Source organism: Onychomys torridus, chromosome 21, assembly GCF_903995425.1.
Source record: "Onychomys torridus chromosome 21, mOncTor1.1, whole genome shotgun sequence".
NCBI classification, from domain to species: domain Eukaryota; kingdom Metazoa; phylum Chordata; class Mammalia; order Rodentia; family Cricetidae; genus Onychomys; species Onychomys torridus.
Window position 1 is genome coordinate 33,597,198 of NC_050463.1, and position 18,919 is coordinate 33,616,116.

Sequence of the window (18,919 nt, forward strand, 5' to 3'; positions counted from 1 at the left end):
GGAACTTCCTTAAACTCTTGAGTTCTCAGCTGCTCTAAACAGCTGTGTGTTAAGGTCATGCTATTCCTACTATCAGCGAGGGCGGGCTTCAGAAAGGAGTCCTAACCACGCTCGGTGTTCCCACTGGTGAGATCACAAGGCAGAAGCCTGGCCTGGGGAATAAAGACCAAACGAGAACTCAAAATGTTGCTTGTGGGCACGGGTTATGGGGAAGAGTCCCATGATGGTGGTAGTGACATCATTTTTATGGGCCCCTTGTGAGCTGCCAGACACTGCTCTCAGGTCCACACATCTATTAAATCATCTCATCTTCTGGTACACACTGTACCCACCAACTACATTTACTGTATCTGAAAGACAATTCGCCTAAGGTTAGACAGATAGGAAATAGCAGCGGCAGCTAAGGGTCTGCTCTCCCACCAGGACACTATCTCTGAGCCTTGATTAGAAGTACAGGCCTATACGGAAGGAACAAGGAAACAAGTGATTGACAGCAAACAGTCCTCCATAGGCAGGAGCAATGCTGAGGGTTAGTCGATTTATTTTTAAATAAAACAAGCTTCAAAGACTGAACCGGAACAAGTCATAAACATACCTTCCTGAATTTATTTTGCTAAACTGGCAGCCGCTTTCATACATACATATCAAAGTTCATAAAATTCATACCTTAGCATTTCAACCATTTGGCTCCCTGTAAAAGTTTTGAAGCAATCTTAAATGAGTTCTTATTTACTCACAAGCAGTGCAATAAAAGAAATAACGGATTTCTTAAAAAAAAATAATGAAACACACGTATGGTTCTTTGCTATCATATGGTACCAGTTTCTTTCTACAGTATTTTACATTGACAAGACATTCTGTATAATGGCTCTACAGTCTCCCATGAACTGATTCTGAAACCGTGGTTTATAGAGGAAGGGGGAAAAGAACCCAGATCTTATCAGAACCTTGGAAATTTTTTTTGTTTTTTGTTTTTTGAGACAGGGTTTCTCTGTGTAGCTTTGCGCCTTTCCTGGAACTCATTTGGTAGCCCAGGCTGGCCTCGAACTCACAGAGAGTTCATCCGCCTGGCTCTGCCTCCCGAGTGCTGAGATTAAAGGTGTGCACCACCACCGCCCGGCGGAAATTATTTTTATATGAGAAAGACACACTGGGTCTCGGATACTCTTGTCTTACAATTCCAACTTGCCACCCCGACTCCTTTGCTAAATTCTACTTAAAAAGAAAAATACTGGTGAATGTAGATTGCCTTGGAGATTGGCCCATGGCGCCGAGCATCTGAATCCTGCTCAGAGGAGCCAAGTGGAGGCAGAGGGAGGGTGGAGATGGAGAGAGGTGAAGATATCACGGATGAAGGCCACTCTAGGTTCACGGTTGATTTTGGTCAACTGTGTAAATCCACCTTGCTGTGTGAATAGTTGCCCGAGACAGAAGCATGCAGCATGAGGGAATCAAGCAACTATACAGGCTAATTCCAGTCACCTAGAGGCCATGCTGGAAACTCCTGGGGTCCCAGGGCCAACTACAAAATTGTGAACTTAACTGAAGTCCCCGGTTTCATGGAAATGAGCGTTAAGAATAGCAACACAGAAGTCCTTTTCTGGGGCCGCCTGTCTCTGTTCTTCCTGGGTTCTATGTTCTAGGGGTTTCATAGGAGCAGCCTCAGCAGAAGCAGGGGGAGGTATGGGGAGGGTGCTTTCTCTTTCTCTTGCAGAAGCCAGCTGGGCACACCCCTTATTCACAGACTCTCCTTCCTGAGGGCTGTGCTGGATATTCACGGAGCACTCTCAGGATCAAACCTTGAAAAATCATAGGGTTGGCCAACACGGTGACTCATGCTTATGATTTTGGCACTAGGGAGTCTGGGGAAGAATTGCTGCAAGTCTGAAGCCAGTTTGTGTTAATTTGCCTCCAAAAACCCAGACCAAAACAAACCTCCAAATTCATAGGTTTGTTACAAAAAAAAAAAAAAAAAAAAAAAAAACCAAAAAAAAAAACCAAAAAAAAAAAAAACGGTCTCTCTCAAATTTTTTTCCTTTTGAGAAAAGGGGGGGGGGGGAGAAGCATATCTTTTTACAAGAAAAGCTATTGTCAGGTTTCTGGTTTTACAATGTTAAAATTCTAGTTTTCATATACTGGGATGAACATATTCAGATATAAATACGTGTGTGTGTGTGTGTGTGTGTGTGTGTGTGTGTTGTTTAAGATTTAATAAAACTGTAGCTAAAAACATCCAGTGAGCAGCATTCCAGCTAGCCTTTGGAGACTAGTTTTGTAAATTCCAAGATGCACCATCTCAAATCATCACCTTTTAAAACCAATGACCTCTGACGTACTGATTTCCCATAGTCAGGTCCTTGGAGAAGTGGTCCAGAGGTGGGTGATCTTCCACCTCCACCGTCAGGGCCAGGTTTGGAGGGCCAATAGGCTCATCGGTTAATCTGATAGCAAACCTAGATAACGTCGGTTCTATGACGTTTTGAAATTTAGTCTTTCAATGTCGCAGTAAAAACCTGTCTGATTTGCTTTTTGTCTTTTGCAACTCGGTGATGATTGAACTTTATGCCTAAGACTCACCTTTAACTTCTCAGTCACAGAATTAAAATGACAAATAACAGAATTCAGGCTTTCAGCTGTTCCTTCGCACACAAGGTGCTTGGCCAGCTCGCCATGGAGAGGGCGTTTAGACTGAAGACCTCAGTCTAAACCTGCTTACTCTGGGTTCATCATCAGCTCTCCCGGGGACAAGCAGCCACCACCTATATCACGGCTATCTTCTCACTTTTAGGTCGGCAGACAAAATGGGTGAAATCTGCAAAGGATGCCCTCGCTTGGGCGTGGTCGCCGGCAAGAAAAAGCTTTGAGTCCCCCGGTGGCAAGTTCTAAAACCCAAGAGCCGCACCCTGGACGCGTAATCCCCACCACTAAGGCTTCTCCCCAATTTACCCCAAACCTCATCAGCCCCGAGGGCTCCTTTAGGAAGCATAGCAGGCCCCAGACTTGGGCTCAAGGCGGTTTGGGCAGACAAAGCCTGTTTTGCACCACGGCGACCCTTCGGCCTCTGGGACTAGCATCGCTGCCGGTGCTGCTCGGCGCCACTATCTAAACTCGTCAATCGCGTACGGCGGGGCGGCGGGGGACAGAGACGCGGCAGGTCGAGCCACACGAGAAGCCGGGGGGGGGGGGGGGGGGCGGCGGCTGTCCCCGGGCTAGGAGCCCCCCGGGGGTTGAGGGGGAACCATGCGACTCCCACTCAGAATTCCCAGGGGTGCCAGGTGCCCTAAGGCAAACCCCAGAGACATGCACGTGCTCTGAGGTTTCTGGGCGAGCCTTTTCTGCACCAGAACACCTCGCACTTGAATTTTGGGGCGAGGGTGGGGAGGGTGTCTTGCTTCGACGACGGGCGGACACTAGGCAGGCTATTGTTCTCAGGGTCTCCGGGGCGGGAGACGCCCCCCACCCCTCGCCGCATCCGCCTCCCGGGCAGCATCTGCCGCTGGGCAAAGCCTTTCAGCTAAGCGTGAACAGGGTGTGCCGGGGGGCGCTGCGGATTATCATAAAATTCTAAACGAGTCCCCGTGGGTTGTTGCAAGCTTTAGAAACAAAGCTCCCTGCCTAGCCAGCCCAGCCCCGTCGGGGACCCGCGACCCGAGCTCCCTTGCCCAGTCCAAGGACCACGCCCAGCCAGCCTCCCAGGCCGGGTGGCGACAGGCCTGGCGCGGAGACTCGCCCCTCCTCGGCTGCCTGCCCCTCCCCCGATGGAGGACCCCCCCCCCCTTCAGGAGGAGGACCCCTCCCCTGCACAGCCTCAATCAGACCCCTCCCCATGCCTGTCTGCTCCCCACAAACCAGGGAGGTCTCCACCCTCCCTCGTCTCTCCTCCTCCCTTCCTTCTACAGTCCAGCCTCGCCTCGCGCCACCTGCGCCGAGCTTCAGACCCGCCCCCCATCCACTCCTCAGTCCCTCAGATTCGATCACCTGTCCCCACCCAGCTCCCCGATTTCGTTTTTTTTTTTTTTTTTTTTTTGTTTTGTTTTGTTTTTTGCTCATACCCAGGCCTCTGCGCCCACCCCCACCCCCGTTGGTCCCCTTGGCATTTACGTCTCCAGCCGGTTCCCTCCAGGCCCCGGGGCGTCGACGTCCCTCGCCCACCAAGATCGATGCTGCGGGGCAGACTTGGCGACAGGGCTCCAGCGGAGGGACCCAGGGCCGCGCCGCTAGGGGCTGGGCAGATGCAAGAGGCCTTTGTGGTTCCCGCGGGTGCCTCGAAGGCCTCCGCTCTGCCGCGGGACACAAGACACAGACGGTCCGGGTTTGGTCCAGGTTGGGCGGACCTCAACCCGGAGGCGAAAGGAACTAAGGACGTGCATCAAGGCGGTGGGTGGGAACCAGGGACAGTGGCGATCCAGGGATATACCGGAGGGCAGGTCGGCCACTGGAGAACTGCTCCTCGGTAGTCCCACCCTTTTAGCCATTTACTACACTGGGTGCTAGGCGTGAACCCCTTCAACTCGGCCGCCTCCTCACTCTAGTTATTTGTAAATCTCTCCAGCGCACATGAAACGCCTTACGGCGCCGCAAGGCACCAAGCCGAGCTCGCTGGGCGTACAAAGAACCCGACCAGCGCGCCCCACCTTAGTCGGGATGGCCGCCCCAATCCTCAACATCTCTCTCCGCGGCCCGGGGAGCCTAGGCGCATCCCAATGCCCTCCCTTTTGTGCGCTTCTGGGAGAAACAGAGAGAGCGGGACGGATGCTCCGGCCCGGGAAGGCTAAGCCCACCACCACCCTCCCCTCGCCATCACCCACTCCTCCAGGATGCTGCGACTGTGCGGTCCGTCGGTCGGTCTCTGGGTCTCGCCGCGGCGCGGTAGCTGCGGATGCACGGGGCGGGAGCGGCTGCTAGCGCGCTCGCTCGGTGGCCGCCTTGCGCGCCTGGAGCTGGAGTCCCGAGTGGCGAGCGGGGGTGGGGACGAGGGTGGGGGCTGGGAGCCGCCTGGGCCAATCACCGATCCGAGGGCTCCGCCCCAGCGCTAGCCACCTCGCGCCAGCAGGTTAGGGGGAGGCGGGACCAGCAGCGCCCCGCATCTTTCTCGCGGCCGCCGCCTTTGGGACTACAAATCCCGACAGTCCCTGTTGCAGGGCCGGGGGTCCGAGAGGGGACAGAGGGCACGGCCCCAGAACCTCTACAGCCCCCTGCCCTCTAAGCGCCATTCTCCACGTTCCTTTCGGGTCCCATGGTAACTAGCGACACTTCACAAAGCCCCGGCGCCGAGGCGCGCAGCTGTACGGGTCCCCTGGGAGGGTAATGGGGCGGCTCCCGAGGACACATCGCCTCCCCTCCCCCCTGCAAGACCCCACCCGAGGGGCTGAAACAATGCGGCGGCGGCAGCGGCGGCTCTCCGAGGCTGCGGGTCCCCACTTGCGCCACCGGGTTAGCGCCCTACCGAGTCTGACGCTGGCGGGATTGCAAGCTGGAGAAGGCGAGGGTGGTCGGCACAGGAAAACTGTTCTCACAGACCACGGGAACCGCCACTCCGGGTCGCCTCGGTTCGCATCTGCGCGCTCTGAGGTCTCTGGATGACTGCAGTTTTGTCCAGGGCAGCGACCAGGGTCAAGATGCCTACCCTATTTTTGGCATCTCTTTTAAAAGATAGTGAAATTGCTGGAGTGTGCGTGCGTACTTGTGTGTGTGTGTGTGTGTGTGTGTGTGTGTGTGTTCGCGCGCGCGCGTGTGTGTTAAACTGAGTTCACATCGGCATCACCTATTCTTGTTTTATTTCCTGGCTGTTGTTTTAACGGTCTTGTTATGCAGCTTGTCATGCAGCTCCCGCGAGCCTGGAACCTGCAGTGATCCGCCTGCCTCTGTCTCTCGAGTGCTGGGATTACAGATGTACACCACCGCACCTGGCTCAGTTTCACATGTGTACACACTTGATTTAACCAAAACAATCTGTAAAAGGAGCCAGAGGAGCCCCTCTCCCTTAACTAACCTAACGCCCATGGCTTTTCCTGAGCTCAGTCTGTAGCTTAAGCAGGGCTTCAGAATTGGCCTCTTTTCAATTGATGTCACCCCAAAGGTGTTGCAAAAACCGTGTTGAAATGCGACACCAATCCTGCCCCTCACCCCTACCCTGGATTCCTGGGGATCTCCATGCGCTGTTGAAGAAGAGGATTCCTCCCAGGGCTTCCCTTGGTTCCGCGGGTGGGGATGTGGGTGTGAATCCCACGGCTGCTTTCCCGAGGTGTTTTTCTCTACAAGGATGTTTAAAAAAAAAAACAAACCGTGCTTTAGAACTTCGGTTGGAGGGAGCGGGAGCCACTGAATTTTAGCAAAATGTACACCAGCTGTGAAACCCCCGTCCTTCAAAGTGTGTGTGTGTGGGGGGGGGGGTGTCGCATCTAGGGCAATGGTTTTCAACCTTCCAAAAGCTGCGACCCTTTAATACAGTTCCTTATGTTGTGGTGATCCCCACCATAAAATTGTTTTGTTGCTACTTCATGTGTGTGATTTTGCTACTGTTATGAATCATAGTGTAAATATCTGTGTTTTCCAGTGGTATTCATTTGACACACACCCCCCCCCCCCATTGAGAACCGCTGATCTAGGGGATGCCAGCTTGTTCTATTTGGTCTCCAATTCTGAGAGGAAAAAAATTTTTTTTTCTATCTTCTCTGGGTCCTGTGTTTCCTGGTAGGGAACTTGCTGCAAGGAACCTCCAGTCAAGCTTGGGGACATCTTCAAAACGCCCCTAACCCTAGAGAGACTGGGATGTGTCTGTGAAAATTGCTCCAGCTTGGGGCCCTGCCTATGGTCTCCCCAGCTGTCCAGGGAAATTTTTGCAAAATGCTTTGCGCCTCTGGAAGATGTACATCACCCAGCTAGCAGCAAGATCCTCTGATCACCTTTTGCCTAAGGTGGAGGGTGCTCCCTAGTGGCAGCAAGCATTTTCTGCAGCATTTAGTTGGGCTTGTATTTAAATGTTTGCTTTCTCCAGCCTACCTACTTCTGACTGCTAGTCCGACGTCAACATCGATAAAGACCTTAACCACCTGAGGCTTCAGATATCCTCAGCGCTTGATTTTTAGCTATTTTGTTTTTTGTTTAGTTTATTTTCTATTTTATTTAATTTAGAGCATAGAGCTATCTACCTCTGAATTTGAATCCTTGTTCCCGTCACATTATGGATACCTGACTTTGGAAAAGGAGCCCATCCTGAGCCTTAGCTTCTTCATATAGTACCCAGAGTCATCATGCATTTCATGAGGGAATTCATATAAAGGGCATAGCCCACTGTCCGGCTTACATAGTGCGTACTCACAAGTGTAACTATTATTTATTCAAAGTTGTAGAACAATGTGAGGGATATAAAGATATATGACACTTCCACAAGAATAGCCACAAAGATCAACTTGGTGTGACTTACTCTAGAGTTCCTTATATAAGGTCAGATGAAAGATAAGAAATCAGCCGGGCGGTCCCAGCACTCAGAAGGCAAAGACAGGCAGATCTCTGTGAGTTCAAGGCCAGCCTGGTCTACAAAGAGAGTTCCAGGATAGGCTCCAAAGCAACATAGAGAAACTCTGTCTCGGGGGGGGGGGGGGGAAAAAAAGATGAAATCAGACGAGGGAGAAACAGGTTCTGAACCCATCACCATGGAATGGAGGAGCCATATTTCATGTGGCTGTTGACTTGATAGGTAGTTTGGAGCAGGAGTCTGAGACTTCAGGATGAAGGGGTATAAGATGTGGGTGAGGGAACCTGGGGTGTTTGGGAGACAGTTGAGGACCTTCCCAAAGCTTAGAAGCCAAGGCCAACCATGAATGGAAGTGATGGGAAGAGAAGGGAATAGGCAGAGTTTGGGGCCAGACCCCACAAACCCCAAGGCTGCTTGTTACAAGTCCACATGCCCTAGGTTTGAAATAACCTTACAACAAATGAGAACAAGGGACAGGTCGGGGCTGTTATAAAAGCAGGAGGAAGGACTTAAACTCTTGGCTACAAGCAGGGTCAGTTAGTCTACAACACAACATTCCATCCTTATAGCTCCACTCATTGAGGTAACAGGAATCATTTTTTCTTTTTTAATTTTTTTTTTTCCGGAGCTGAGGACCGAACCCAGGGCCTTGTGCTTGCTAGGCAAGCGCTCTACCACTGAGCTAAATCCCCAATCCCCAGTAATCATTTCTTACTGGTTCAACTTACTCTGAGATGCCCAGAAAGTTGCACTGTTCTGAGGAGCAAAAGAAGAATTCCAAAGGACATCTGCTTGACGGAAAGCCAGCCTCTTCAGCAGCTGCTTGTTCCTGCTCTCACTCCAGGAAGCTGACTCTCCAGAGTAAATTGTAAATGATTCCTGGATGGCTTATTGACATTCCACCGGCCTCAGACAGTCTATGCCCTTCCGTTTCAACTGTTTCTCCTTGGGTTCCTTCTGGGAAAGGGGTTCTCCAGGACAAGTGAGAAGTGGTATTAATATCCTTCTTCAACTGAGCAGGGTGTGGTGGTACACATCGTTAATCCCAGCCTTTGGGAGGCAGAGGAAGGTGGATCCCTGTGCGTTTGAGGCCAGCCTTGTTCATAATGAGCTCCAGGACAGCCAGGACTACACAGAAAGACCCTGTCTCGATCCCCATCCTCATCAGCCTGTTCTTTTCACCTTCTGCTCCCTCACGTCCCTCAGCAACAGCTCTATGTGGAGAACACTTTGAAATCTATTTAGCCATTAAAATAACTGTGAGCTGAGAGTCAAACGTCTGTCTGTATCTAGGTCATTGTCACGGAGCAGGAGTAAGAACAGGGACAAGAAAACAGAGAGAGGAAGAAAGGACACAGAACACGTGAAGAAGATGTAAAGATTTGTAGAGATGGGGTGGGGTGAGATGGGGGAGTGTCAAGGGCTGAGCTCTCACATGTGTGAGGTCCTGCATTCAGTCGCCACCCAGCAAGCAGACAATCAGATACACAAACAGGGGCCGTGGGAAATGAGACCCAGGCCATTCAGCCTGACACAGGGGACATAGGGGAGAGGACCCAGAGGGGCTGGGGGTTAAAACATCAGTTTTAGTGTGCCATCACTGTCTGAAATGCAGAGAACACGCCGGAAATGAAAGGCCATGCCTTCTAGCCTGCAGTGTGATTTTATTTACTATATTTATTTTTTCAATTGCAAATTGGAAGTAAAAGGTCGTCTTCTTTTTGCGGTCAGAATGTCTGCAAGCCGCATCCTGGAAGAAACTGCAGGACGATTGGAGCCGCTCTAGGCCCGTCTTTGAAACCTACAGCTGGAAACTTGGACTTCTTTCATGCACACAGAGATTCCTCAAGTCAGGGGGGAACCTAGAAGTTGCTGAGTCTCACAATGCCAGCCTTATCCAGATAAGGATAATGAAGCTTTGTTTTCTACTCTTTTCTCCTTCCACAAAATTCGCTCGTGTACTAAGCAAGAATAATAAATAATGAGGGCGAGGAGGCAACCCTTCCGATCACCTCAGAGGACAGGGAGCGTAAAAGCTAGATCTCCAGTCATCTTTGTGTCCTGCACCCATCACACGACAAAGCACATTGCCTCAGTAACCCCCTCCTCCCCACGAGGGGCTGAGGACATTGGAAAGAAGCCCAGCCTTTGCTCCTGAGTAGTTTATACAACTTTATTTTATTTTTGAAAGCAGTAAAGAACCTATTACGGTCAGGTGGTGGTGGCACACACCTTTAATCCCAGCACTAGGGAGGCAGAGCCAGGTAGATGTCTGTGAGTTCGAGGCCAGCCTGGTCTACAGAGCGAGCCCCAGGACAGGCACCAAAACTACACAGAGAAACCCTGTGGGGGGGGGGGTGGGGTGGGGACGGCTTATTACTGTGTGATTACTTTAACATTCTGCAATGGTTAATCTTCACTGTCAATATGAATGGGTTCAGAGTCACATTGGAAACACACTTAGAGTGTTTCCTGAAAGGTTTTAACTCAGGAGGGAAGACCTGTCTCGAGTGTGGGTGGTGCCATGCCGTGGGCTGGAAAAGGGAGGGGGATTGCAGGGGTGCATCTCTCTTCCCTGACTGATGCGGATGCAGTGTGACCATAGCCTCGGCTGTTCTTCATGCATCCCTCTCCATGAGCTAACTGCATCATCGCCTCAAGCCGAGAGCGCGGCAACACTTCCTTCCACTGCGCATGTCAAGAATTTTGTTACAGCAGTAACGATACCCTCAGGAAGCCGGCCCCGCAATGTGACGAGCTATCTCCTTCCGCAACTTACTGAATTTTCAAGCTGGGAGGCAAAAGAAACCCCTTCTTCCCTTAACTTACCTCGGCCAGCTGTTTTGTAACATCACAAGTAACTAATACACGCACTCACGTACTCACCCATAGTCACGTAAACATTCGACCTGACTTTGCAGTTCTTTATCTTTACGCTGTCCAGTTACATCTCTGGTCGTTTTTGTGTTGTTTGTTTGTTGTTTGTTTTAGACCGAGCCTCTCTCTATAGCTCTGGCTGTCCTGGAACTCACTCTGTAGAGCAGGCTGGCCTCAATTCACAGAGATCTGCCTGCCGAGTGCTGGGATTAAAGGTGCCACCACACCTGGCTTTTCTGGGCCCTTTTTGACTCATTGTTCGCTAAAGGTGTAATGTCTGTGTCTCTATTATTTTTTCTTGCATGAGTATGTCCATTTGCTCCAGCGCCATTTGTTGAAAAGGCTGTCCATTTTCTATTGACTGGCCTTTGCTTCTTGCTAGAGATTCATTTCTTCAGTTTGTGTGGCTTCATTTTCCTGGTGTCCCCGGGGAAGAATACCTCTCCCCTGACTCAGAAGCTGCCCTCCAGGCAAGGGGCTGAGGGTGGCGCCAAGTGTGAATCTACTGTCGAGGATGTTATTGACTTTGTTTCGTCCAGAAATACTAAACATCATATTAATTGACCCCATTCTATTCTCTTTTTTTTCTTAATGGAAAACATTCTTCTCTCACACAATATATCCTAACCACAGTTTCCCCTCCCTCCACTCCTCCCAGTCCCCCTCGGCCAGATCCACTGCCCCCCTACATTTCCTCTTCAGCAAAGGGCAAACCTCCAAAAGATGGCAGCCAAACAGGGCAAAACAAGATACAATAAGACAAGGCAAAAGTCCTCATATGGAGGCTGAGCAAGGCAACCCAGTAGGTGTAAGAGAGTTCTAACCGCAGGTAAAAGAGCCCCCTGCCGGGGGTCCCACAAAAACACCAAGCTCACAGCCATAACGCATTTGCAGGGGACCTGGTGCAGACCCACGCAGGCCCTATGCTTGCTGCTTCCGTCTCTGTGAGCTCCTATGAGGCCTGCTTAGCTGATGCAGTGGGTCAACGTGTTCTCCTGGTCTCCGGCCCCTCTGACTCTATCTAATCTTTCTTCCGCCTCTTCTGCAGGGTTCCCTGAGCTCTGAGGGGAGGGACCCTATGGAGACCTCCAGTTTAGACTCTCTCCACTTAACATCCAGCTGTGGGGCACTGCACCCGCTTCCATCTGCTGCCAGAGGAAGCCTCTCTGATGCCCGCTGGAGAAGACCAGGTTGCCGTTCTTCATAGGAAAACATAAGACTCCCTTCTCAACACCCCGTCTCTCTTCTGATAGAGAGGGTTCTTGTGTAAAAGGGACACATGCAGCCAACACCGAGGACATGTGTGCCAAGCTCTGTTCCTCATAGTCCCATATCGACTTAATGTGGTCAAAGAGTCCCCAAGGCTGGAAGAAAACTGTTTTTATCATGGTAGGAGAAATATTCTTAGCAGCTGGCTAGTGTGTGAGAGGCAGGGGCAGACACTAGGACCCGCCCTAAGCTGTTTGTTTTGAGACACGATCTCACTATGTAGCCCAGGCTGGTCTTGAATTCGCAATCCTCCTGCCTCAGCCCTCTGAGTGTTGGGATTATAGGTGTGCCCAGGTCCAGCTCCCAGCAAGTATTCATGGTAGTTTTTGATGTGCTCAGTGTGCTAACAGGCACAGTAGCCCTGATCATCTCTATCCTGAGGGCCGATTCTCTGTGAGAAAGGAATTGCTGTGGGTCCAGGATTCTGTGGGGGACCTTGGGTGTGTGTCCCTTATCCCCTTAGCTCACACGACAGGATACTGGGGATAAAATAAATCCCAGAGTGGATAACACTTGAAGAGGTCCAGGTGAGGTTAGAGGTCGGACTCCAGACCAGAATGGCCTACCATGGGGATGGTCGTCAAGAATGGGACGTTGGCCTTCCAAGGCTATTTGACCTGCATGTGGTCAGAGGCGGGAAGAAGGAAGAAAAACAGCATTTATCCATGTTGCTGTAGACTCTGAGTCTTCCTGAGAACATTCTGTTTTCATGCCATGAACCTCATTTCATCATTTTTGGAGGCTTTTTTCTCATAAGGTCCTAGGTTTAAGAATAACCCCCGAAGAAGATTCCAGAAACATAAATGGCCTGGGAGCATGTGGCCTGATATTGCACTAAAATTTGCTCACGGTAAATAAAACCCAGCTTGGCAGCTTTAAAATGTGGTCTTTTCAAAATTGCGTTTTATTGATTTCTTTTTATTGTAGAAGCAGGTTTATTCGCTGTGGGAAAATTATAGAGGATAAATTTAAAAAAAGGGGGGGGGGAACCACACCTACATTTCCCGTCTTCAGAGAGAATCACAGCAAAGATTTTGACATCACACCTCTCCCATGCGCTTTTGTTTTTTACAGACAGGGTCCCACGTAGCCCAGGCTGGCCTCAGATGCCCTAGACAGGCTGAACTTGAACCCGTGATCCTCCTGTGTCCATCTTCTAAGGGCTGAAATTACAGGTGTGAGTCACCTTGCCTAACTTATTTCTCCACTCTCTTAGCATACTTTTTTTCTCATTAAAAATAAGATTATGTAGCCGGGCGGTGGTGGTGCGCGCCTTTAATCCCAGCACTCGGGAGGCAGAGCCAGGAGGATCTCTGTGAGTTCGAGGCCAGCCTGGGCTACAGAGTGAGTTCCAGGAAAGGCACAAAGCTACACAGGGAAACCCTGTGTTGAAAAACAAACAAACAAACAAATACAGCTCATAGATTTCTAGAAGACGTTTCCTAGGTCCTCCACTCCTTAGGAGCCTGAGCTGTTCTTTGTCTTTGGAGACTGTGCAGCTCGCAATGGAAGAAATCCACTTGTGGGAAGCTTGTCTACAGGCCTGCAAGTGAGCTTTTCCTGGAAAGAAGACGAAACTGACTTTGATTCCCATGGAAGAAGCCAATCCTGCCTCTGTCGGCCAATGCTTTTCAGTATTTCCAGTTTTTTGTCTTTTGGATTTCTCTCTGACCCAATTTATGTAAGTTATGGGTTCCCACCTCAATCCATAAGTTAAATAAGTCTTTGACACGTGTTCCTGTTATATTATGAACCAATCATGAGTCATGATTTTGTCGTTTGAAAAGTGTATTTTAGCCATTGCCCTTTAATGGCCGGGGGTGGGGTGGGGTGGTGGGTCTTGCCAAGGTGCCCTGTGAAGTCACCTGACAGGTAACTGTTGCCAGAGAAGCTCCCCTGAGGGCTGCTGGCACGGCCTGTCTCTCCTTGGCCTTCAGAATGATTCACCTATATTCAGTTACTTTTCTCTTTGCTCTGACCAAATTCCTGGCAGAAGAGACTTATGGGAGATTTCCTGGGGCTGATGGTTTTAAAGGCACAAGCGTCATGGTGAGGAAGGTGAGGAGGCCGGGACAGCTCCCTCCACAGTGTTGGGATCATGAGGCACATCTTGATAGATCAGGAAGTATGAAACTTCAGACTGGAAGCAGAGGTAGGTATAATCCTCCAAAGCCCGCCCCCAGTGGCCTACACCTCCCAGCTGGGGCCCATGTCCCACAGGTTTTAGAACCCCATCAGCTTGAGTGGTCTGGTCTCTCCTTCATCAGCCTCTTTACAGGTTTTGTCTTTTGCTTCTCACGCCTGCCAGGCCAATGTTATTCCCCTGGCGGCAACAATTTTGACAGCAAATGTACATTTATAGCTTGAGTGTTTGAGGATCCCCATAGATGGATGATAGAAATTGTTTTCTTCTGTTGAAAGGTGACAGAATTTCTTTTTGTTTATGTGGCTATCTGGGGCCCAAATCAGTTGAGACAACCATGCTCACTGGGAAGAAAAACAGGTCCCTGACCTGGCAAATGTTGTGTTTACTCATTGTTGAGTACAAACTTACTTTTTTGTGTGATTCTAGGGATGGAACCCAGAGACTAATGCATTGGGCTAGAGTTAGAACTCAGTGGTAGAGCACCTACCTAGTATGTGCAAGGTCCTGGGTTCAATCTCCTGTCCCACATACAATCCACCAACCAACCAACCAACCAATAAGGTAGTACCAGAGACTGGTGCATTTGAGGTTAGTGTTCCATGACTGAGCTGTTCCAACGACCATGTGAGTCTGTGAGTCTAAGTGTCAGTAATGTCTATAAGCGTTTACACCAACAGCAATTAAATTCTGTAAATGTTATCTTGAATATTTTTACCATGATATTTGGGTAGTGTAAAACCTTCCGCAAAAGTCTAAGAGTTAATTAATAGCCATGGATTACTTAATACCAAATGATCAAGGTAATTTTACAGTTAGACATTGTGCTCATTTTTATGTTATATAGTTGGTTTTTTTGTTTGTTTGTTTGTTTGTTTTTGTTTTTTTTTCCCGAGACAGGGTTTCTCTGTATAGCTTTGTGCCTTTTCCTGATAGCCTAGGCTGGCTTCGAACTCACAGAGATCCGCCTGGCTCTGCCTCCCGAGTGCTGGGATTCAAGGCGTATGCCACCGCTGCCTGGCTTATCTAGGGTTTTGTATTTTGTATATTATAGAGAAGGTCTAGCTTTAAGGCCTGTGAGGTGATGACTAGTCTACATTGTCAACTGGATTTGGAGTCACCTGGGAGACACACCTATGGCTATATAGGTCTGTGGGGGAGTTCCCGGAGAAATTTAACTTGGGAAAGACTCACCTTCAGTCTGAGGCGTGGTGCTATCTAAAAGGGAAAAGAGGGGAAACCAGATGAACACCGGGGTTGCCCTCTCTCTGCTTCCTGATGGTGAGCGTAATGACATCCAGCAGCATCCTGTTGCTGTTGCTTCCCCGTCATGGTGGACCGGAACCCCTCAGACCATTGCCAAAACAAACCCTTCCTCAAGGCGCTTTTCTCAGGTATTTTACCATGGGGGAAAAGTAGCAGTCAAGGGATTCTATCAGTCTGCCTGTCTGCCTGTCTGTCTGTCTGTCTGCAGCAAGGTCTCACTGGGGCTCAGGCTGGTCTAGAGCTTGCTGTGTGGCCAAGGATGACTGGGAACTTCTGACCTTCCTGCTCCAGTCTCCCGAGTGCTGGGATTCCTGGCACGCTCCACCACACTTGGCGGGAGGTGTGTATTTCTGTCACTTTCAAAAGGTATAAAAGGGGTGTGTGCAGCCATGCAAAGTTGTGTTATGTGTCCTTCAGAAAATGTGTATGTGACAGACATGTCCTAGCTATCCAGCCACTAATTTTGTGAAGTAGAAATTACTTTGATTGTTGGCTATCATTGATGTGTGAGAGAACATTCTAGAGATAATAGTTTTTAAAAAAAATGTAAGACTGTGTGTGCATACTTAAAAAGAGAGAGAGAGAAGCAGTTTTTCCTAATATGGCAATTCCCAGGCATTCTGGTCTTAGGACCCTGGGCATACATTAAAACTTATTGTGGGTGCCAAACAGATTTTGCCCCAGTGGGGTACAGTTACTAATAATCAACACATAGAAAATTAATTCAGAATTAAAAAAAAAACATTTGTTTGTTGGAAATGATGAAGTTACTGCATACTAACACATTTTACGAAAAATACTAGGTTTTCCACAAAAATAAGAAGTGGCATCATTTTGTACTTTCAAATCTTAATGGGTAGCTGAAGAGAAGATTGCTGGATTCGCATATCTGCTTTGGCATGCAATCTCATTTCTCAGACATCTTACAGTCTCATTCAGTGCTCACAGGAAAATAAGAGGGAAGAATCAATGTTTTATTATGATTATGAAAATAGTTTTGACCTCGTGAACCCCCCCACCCCCAAGAGGATCTTGAGGGCTCCTTTGAGGACCTTTGGATGATACACATCAAGTGTCAGTTTGTTCCGGAACATAAATGACCATAATGAAGGGCAAAATTAAGGAGTGGTTTTTCTTTGCTTTAATCACGGACAGCTGTGCCTGAGAAGACGCTGTATGAATATTTCCTTGGGAAAGAAGGCAGGCACTTGCCAGAAGCAGAGAGGAAAAGGAGGCGACCCCTCCTTTGGGGTTCTGAAGCCCAGCGCTCTGGAGGGAAGAAGCTGGGGCATGGTCAGTGGGCTCAGAAGCTCACGAATGTGAGCAAGCCCTCATGCTTGGACATGAAAAAGGTTTCCAGGTGTGGTGGGGATGGGCTGCTCTTGTGGGTGGCCCCTGGCCCCTCCCCAGCTTGTGGTGAATACAACAGACTACCCCGATAAAACCAGCCAACTTAGAGCAGCGGTACTCCAACCCAGAGATCATAATTCCCTGACATTAAGTTGCGGCCACTACTCTTACTCCAACTGAATAGCTCCTGGAATAAAAATTGAGTTCTGAGGCTTCGGAGGTGGCTCGCTTGGTCAAGCATCTACTGTGCAAGCATGGGGACCTGGCCTTGGATCCCCAGCACCTGTGTAAGAAGTCTGGTAGTGGGGTTGGGGATTTAGCTCAGTGGTAGAGCGTTAGCCTAGCAAGCACAAGGCCCTGGGTTCAATCCTCAGCTAAAAAAAAAAAAAAAAAAAAAAAAAAAAAGTCTGGTAGAGTAGTGTGAGTCTATAACCTAGGCAGGGGTCTTGAGTGAGAGCTATAGACTAGCTGAGATGATCCAGCCTGACAGACTACTCGAACAAGGACTTGAAACAAGCCCTGCACTTTCCCAAGATGCAGAGACTGATAGGAGACTCGAACACAAAGACATGTATAGGCAGCTAATTGAAGCCTTTTCTCTAGAATTAATCAGTACCCTATATGACCATTATTATCTTAACAAAGTTTAAAATATATATATATATATATATATATATATATATATATATATATATATCTTGTAAATTTTGATATAAAAGAATCAGAATAGAATCAAAGATTTGAGATTAGTAATAGAATAGTCCCTTAATTAATTTGGTTTTTCTCCTGTCCCATGTCAGAAGATGACTCTTTCTTCTGGTATGATACAGGGAGTTTTCATTTTCCTTTTAACAACATGTTCACCATGTCCAAGTGAGGGGCTGTGGATCAAAAAACAGAGACAAGACACAGCAGGTCATTGGTGTCAGCAGAATGCTGAATGCCGTTTATTGAAGGAGGGAGGAAACCTTAAATACAGGCTTACAGCACAATGGAGGAACCCGCAGGACAGAAGTTCTCTACCCAATGTTCTACATTCTTGCATCTAAGCTGTTCACACCAAATGCAGGATACACAAACAAGAACCTCTGGTGAGCGTTCAGGAAGAAGGAAACCGGCAGGGAATCAGCACAGGGAGGACATCTGGTCAAGGTTGGCAAGCAGGGCAACAGTTACCCAAATTGGGGGGTCCAGGGCACTACAAGAGCCTGGGAAGCCGCGTTGGGTGTGGGAAGCAGGGGGAAGGCCTTCTAGCTGCAGCTCAGAATTGGAAGGCAACAGGGAAGAAAACTGTTAGGGACTGGTCAAGCCCCTAACAGCACCCTAGTGAGACGATATCCAGCCCGAGGAGGGCCCTCATGGGCTCAGCCTACGCCTAGAGGGAGAGCCACACCCAGCTCCTAAGACAAAGGCTTTGCTTATTTGCTGCAGTGCTTGGGATGGAGTTAGTTTTCAAGCACATGGCTCCCTGCGTCCCGTTGCATCACAGGCTGTCTGTCCCCTGGCAGATGATCCCTGACTGGAGCATCACTGCTTTTCCTGCTACAAAAAGATGCCCAAGGCTGAGGAACTCACTAAGGGTCAGGGTAGGTGGGACTGGGTGTATCTTAGCCTGTGTTATCAATTTGGTCACCGCCTGACGCCAGTACTAAGCTGGGTATTTTATCAGTGTTAAAGTTCAGCGGTACATTTCGGCTCTTCCCGCTGAGACTGGCAGGCTAGAGTCTTGGTCAGTCACAAAGAGGCTACTAGGGTCACAAAGTTCAGCAGGGGAAAGGGAAGTCGCCCAGGGAAGGTGGCTTTTCTTGTGATATTATTACCTGCAGGGGACTTGGGTGGGACATGGCTGACTGTGGTACTCAGGTTGGGAGGATGGGCTTGTATCAGGAGGGCAGAATTGAGAAGTGGGCCTGTCAGTGTCTAGGGGTCTGGATCAGGTTTGTTTCCACTAATTCAAGAATCAAAGGGAAGGAGAAAGTTCAGCACTTCGGGCAGCAGGGAAAGTCTCAGACATGGCGGATGGACGGAACAAGAGGAAAAAAGCTGGGGGCTGGAGAGATGGATCAGTGGTTAAGAGCACAGGCTGTTCTTCCAGAGGACCCAAGTTCAATTCCCAGCCCCCACATGGCAGCTCACAACTGTCTGTAAATCCAGTTCCAGTGGACCTGACAACTTCACACAGACATATATGCAGGTAAAACATCAATGCACATAAAATAAGGATAAATAAATTATTAAAAAATAAAATATTTTTAAAAGGTGGAGAGGCATACAGACATACCGACCAAGGCACACAGAAAGACCCCATGTAGAGCCCAAGTCCCATCTCTCCTAGGGGATTTAAGGGTCTTTGGTGGCTGGGAATGAATCCTATCTCAATTTAAGGTCGGTCAGTTTATACCAGTGGCTCTCAACCTGTGTGTGGGTCATGACTCCTTGGTTGGTTGCCTAAGACCATCGGAAAACACAGATATTTACATTATGATTTATAACAGTTTATAGCAAAATTACAGTTATGAAGTAGCAACAAAGATAAT

General features: G+C 49.0%; 1 protein-coding gene across 2 annotated transcripts in view; it reads right to left on the minus strand.

The window, feature by feature from the left end:
* The window catches only part of Dpysl5 (dihydropyrimidinase like 5), an 86,410-nt gene extending 80,762 nt beyond the window's left edge, over nucleotides 1-5,648 (minus strand). Inside the window, exon 1 of one of the 2 annotated variants that reach the window (XM_036170961.1) lies at nucleotides 5,447-5,648. The gene's annotated coding sequence lies outside the window, so the exon portion shown is untranslated. Of the gene's footprint in view, nucleotides 1-4,808; nucleotides 4,958-5,446 lie in introns of those variants that run through there. The other variant, XM_036170960.1, reaches the window with a different exon arrangement.
* Between the last annotated feature and the right edge of the window lie 13,271 nt (nucleotides 5,649-18,919).